The sequence below is a fragment of the Trichechus manatus genome, unplaced genomic scaffold (assembly GCF_000243295.1).
Source record: "Trichechus manatus latirostris isolate Lorelei unplaced genomic scaffold, TriManLat1.0 scaffold00092, whole genome shotgun sequence".
NCBI lineage: Eukaryota > Metazoa > Chordata > Mammalia > Sirenia > Trichechidae > Trichechus > Trichechus manatus.
In genome coordinates this window covers 10,597,772-10,603,229 of record NW_004444028.1, presented here as the reverse complement: position 1 = coordinate 10,603,229, position 5,458 = coordinate 10,597,772, and positions in this window count along the sequence as shown.

The following is a 5,458-nucleotide window of genomic DNA, read 5'->3' as shown; positions in this document are numbered from 1 at the left end:
GTTGAATATACCATGGACTGCCAGAAGAATGAACAAATCTGTCTTGGAAGAAGTACAGCCAGAATGCTCCTTAGAAGCGAGGATGGCCAGACTTCCTCTCACATACTTTGGACATGTAATCAGGAGGAACCAGTCCCTAGAGAAGGACATCATGCTTGATAAAGTAAAGGGTCAGCGAAAAAGAGGAAGACACTCAGTGAGATGAATTGACACAGTGGCTGCAACAATGGGTTCAAACATAGCAACAATTGTGAGGATGGCGCAGGACGGGGCAGTGTTTCGTTGTGTTGTCCACAGGGTTGTTATGAGTTGGAACTGATTTGATGGCACCTAACAACAACAAAACAACAAATGCACATGGAATAAACTTGCCAGTTAAAGGACAGACTCGAAGATTTGATAAAAATAAAGCAAAACAAAATCTAGGTATTTGATATTTATGAGATACATTTAAATTGCAATAACCTAAATAAATAATATATAAAATACTCCTTGCTCTAGATGGGATTATTCTATTCTGCAAAGATGTTAATTTTCTTCATATTTATCTCTAAATTTTATGCAATTCCAACAATAAAAATCTGACTCAGAAATTCACCTAGAAGAGGAAAGACTCAAGAATCAGTAAGATAATTCTAGAAAAAGCATTATTGAAAATAATCAAAATGTATGAATAAACTAAGTCTCTAAAACATAACATTGAGTTAAAAAGAAAAAACCAACATAAGTGAAGAAACATAGAGTATATAATAATGTAGATACATTTTATAAATACAAACCTATATTATAGGTATTTTATGGGTGAATATATTTATGTCGTAAATGAATATAAACATAAACTAAACAAACATACAATAAATTCTTTCTTGCTATTTTTGAGGAGGCAGAAGAACAGGTTTAGCTGAGGAACAAGAGGAATTTCAACTTTCTTCATTTAATTTTACTTAAATTAACTAACTAAACATTGTGTTTATTTTTTAAAACTGTGGGAAATATGACAAATGTTACCATGTGTTCATTTTGAGTGGTGTGTATGTGAGTTTTGAAATAGTACTCTTAGCCCATCACTAATATTTTGCCAATTAAAAAAACGAATACATGAAAGATTAAACAAAAACACCATTAATACTTCTGCAGAGGGAGAATTTAGCAGCAATCTCTCATTCATTTACAGGTCAAGGTAACAAAAACTAAACAGTATTTAAATATTTAAAATATATTATTAATAAAGTTGAATATATATGTATATATAATATTCATGAAATGTTTATAAAAATTGATCATATAACAAGTCACAAATAGCATCTCAACTTATCTACAAAGGCAAAATTTTACAAATTACCATCTCTGACATTGATGGAATGAAATGGAAATTAATAACGAGTTTAATTCAACAGAACAAAAAAATTTAAAAAAGAAAACTTTTTCAACTAAAAATATTCTATTTTGTATCAATGAGGAAATTCAAAATACATTAATAGATTATTAAATATAAGTGGAAGCACAAGAATCACTAACATTTGAGAAAGCCTGCAGCATGACAGAGAAATCAAAAGAATAAAATGATAAAACTGTCTCTGGAAAAAACAGAAATATATTAGGGAAAAGAAGAGAAGTTCAAAAAGAAAACTCTATTATCCTCAGTTCTGACTGAGGTACAACAGAACGAAACACTGTCTGGTCCTGCACCATCCTCACAGTCACTGCTATGTTTGAGCGCCTTGTTGCAGCCACAGTGTTAATCCATCTCCTTGAAGGTCTTCCTCTTTTTTGCTGACCCTCTACTCTAGCAAGTATGATGTCCTTCTCCAGGGACTGGTCCCTCCTGATACTATGTCTAAAGTAAGTGAGATGAAATCTGGCCATCGTCACTTCTAAGGAGCATTCTGGCTGTACTTCTTCCAAGACAGACTTGTTCATTCTTCTGGCAGTCCATGTATATTTAATATTCTTCGCCAACACCGTAAGTCAAAGACATCAATTCTTCTTCTGTCTTCCTTACTCATTGTCCAGCTTTCATGTGCATATGAGGTGATTGAAAATACTATTGCTTGGGTCAGGTGCACCTTAGTCCTCAAGCCAACATCTTCACTTTTTAACAGTTACCTAGTGAGAAATACTTTTTTGCTGTCTTCTTGGTAACCTTTCCCTTTCTTCACCCTTGCCCAGGTTCCAGTTACACTATGGCTAAAGCTGCTGTTCTTCCCTCTTTGCTGCTATTTCCTTCCGAGGCATCACGCGAAGATGCAGCAGCTTCAGAGTCACAAAGACCTGAGGACATGACTCACGACACTTCATGAAATGGTGATTTGGACAGGGTTTGGCAAGATCAACCTGTCTCTGTTCCACTCGGCATCAGCTGGCATGGCTCAAAGACTGGAGGCAGAATCATCGGAAGCAGAGTTTCTCAACCCCAACACTACTGACATCTTGACGTGGATGTTCTTAGTTGCTGGGAGGCTGGGTGTTGTAGGCTATTCGGCAGCATACCCGGCCTCTACCCACTAGATGCAGTAGTACCTTCCTCTGGTTGTAACAACCAAAAATGTTTCCAGAAGTTGTCAGATTTCCCCTGGAGGGCAAAATTGCCCATGGTTGGGTATTTATCTTACTCACTTATGTGGTAGTTGAGAGAAAGAGCGAATATGAGTGTATTTGAGCCAGGGAAAGCCACCTTGTCTTCATGACACAGCCTAGGATGCCAGGAAGCTTCACTTCTGCCACATTCTATTTATCGAGGCAGCCACAACATCATCCCAATTTCAAGGAGAGGGGAAACAGACTCTACCTTCTGGTGGGGGGGGGGGTGGCTGGTGGCACAGTGGTTAAGAGCTCAGCTGCTAACCAAAAGGTCGGCAGTTCACATCCACCAGCGGCTCCTTGGAAATCCTATGGGGCAGTTCTACTCTGTCCTATAGGGTCTCTATGAGTTGGAATTGACCTGAAGGCAACAGATTTGGTTTGATTTCGGGTTTTGGTAGGGGACTGGCAAAATTCCAGGAGAAACAGAAATATTGTGATGGCCAGTTTTGGAAAATATAATCCACAATAAATGGGAAGAAGTAACCTCAAGCAATTTATTAATCTATAAAATAGATTAAAAATAAACTATTTTGTAGGTTTGTTGGGAGAATTAAATGAGATTTAATTTAATTCACTTTTTAAAGTGTCTAGCACAAGAGTTAACTATGTAAACAATTTATATTTAATGGTCAATTATTATACAGTTACGGGCCTATACCCTTTCTAATTGTATTAGTATTTTTTGCTAGTGAATTAATTATTTACTGTAAGATTGTCTGGGGTTTTCCTAGAGGGCTCATGGACGAACTGGGATGTTGTTTCTGGAGAGTGACTGGCAACCCAGAACAAGAGAATGGATGGTAGCTGGGTAGCAATAGAGGTGTCTCTAATTGGATTTTGTGTCCAGAAAACTATCTAGTAGGGAGAGGGGGCAGAGAGGAGAGCCCTCAGAGAGCTGATTTGGTGGGGTTAGAGTCAAATAGTGCTTTTTGCCACAGATTTTTGGGACATAAGACATCGGGTGGGTAGCCACAGAGTTGCCCATTTTAACACTATCACCAATCAATCATTTTTGCTATGGTGACAGTCTGCCATAAAAGTCTCTAGTTGGTGATTTACATTACTGCCTCATGGAAACTCTACTTCCAGAACTCCAAATGTGGTATCCAGCCTCAACTGTTTCCTAATCCTAGGCCTTGCAGCGAATGAATGAATGGAAAGGTTTTCAGAATTCCCATATTAAAGTATCAGGTATCCAGAGGAAAGAAACAACGAGAATAATAATTTTTAAAAAAGTGAAAATGCTTGTCTTGGGTTGCACCAGTGTAGTTAGTTTTCACCTAGATTGAGTTCATTTACTTCATAATACACCTTGTTCCAAAACCAAAGCACAACTTTCCTGGGGCTACTCAGTCTTTATCAGATTTTTCTTTCCACAAAAGGCAGTTCTTGCTGAGCACCGTCATTGCCTTCTGGGAGAAGATGTTCTATGGCATTGTCCTCACCAGCCAGGTATGCTTTCTGGAATAGCAAGTAGTTATCGACAGCAGAGTCTGCGTGCCGGCATACGATGATAAAAACAAGCCACCTTCCTGCCACCTTCCTTGACCTGAGTGTGGTACAGTTGGGCCCAGCCACAGAATTTGAGATGGCAGACACTAATAGTTTACAATGTAACACAAAAGTCACTTGATAAAGGTAAAAAGGAAAAAACTGACAAAATAAAACAAAGCCCTTGCTATATTCAGAGGAGACAGGACAGCCCATCTCTAGGCAGTTTGGAAGTGCGAGTCAAGACCTGGAATAGCATTCTCAACCCTCCACCAAGTAATCTCATCCGAGGGCTCTAACCTATAGAAATATTTCAAAATAAAGAGAACACAAAGCCCTATCTATAGTAAAGATGGAGCCCTAGTGGCACGGTGGTTAAGAGCTTGGCTGCTAACCAAGAGGTCGGCAGTTGAATCTACCAGCTGCTCCTTGGAAACTTTATGGGGCAGTTCTACTCTGTCCTATAGGGTCACTATGAGTTGGAATCGACTCAGCAGCAACGGAGTTTTTTATAGTAAAGATGGGAGCACTGGCGGTCCAGTGGTAGAAATCCTGCCTTCCTTGTAGGGACCAGGGTTCGATTCCCGGCCAATGCACCTCATGTGCAGCCATCACCTGTCTGTCAGTGGAGCCTTGTGTATGGCTATGGTGCTGAATAGGTTTCAGCAGAACTTTCAGACTAAGACGGTCTAGGAATAAAGACCCAGTGATCTACTTCCGAAAATCAGCCAATAATAACTCTGTAGATCACAGCAGTCTGATCTCATTATGCCTGGGGTCACCATGAGTTGGGGGCCAACATGACAGCAGTTAACAACACAAACATAGTAAAGGTATATACTGAAATATTAGTGACAATGAAAAATTGACAACAATTGTAAAAGTCCAGCAATAGGGTAATTACTGTATATTTACTATGCAATTATAGTATAGTATTACCTTACTATGTAAAGATGAACATTATGCAGTATTAAGATATTGGTTATTAAAACCAGGGAAAGTGCTTGGATATGATGCTAAATGAGCCAGAGGATATCTACAATTACATGAATATTATAAATTCTTCATTTCAGCATTTTAAAATTACACAACAAATTCAGGTATTATAATAACACTATAAAAATTCAAACGTTGTTGCTGTTGCTAGGTGCCGTAGAGTTGGTTCCAACTCATAGTGACCCTATGGTCCAACAGAACGAAACATTGCCTGGTCCTGCCCTGTCCTCACAATCATTGCTCAAAGAGCCCATCGTTGCAGCCACTGTGTCAGTCCATCTCATTGAGGGTCTTCCTCTTTTTCGCCGACCCTCTACTTTACCAAGCATGATGCCTTTCTCCAGGGACTGATCCTTCCGGAAAACATGTCCAAACCATGTGAGGCGTA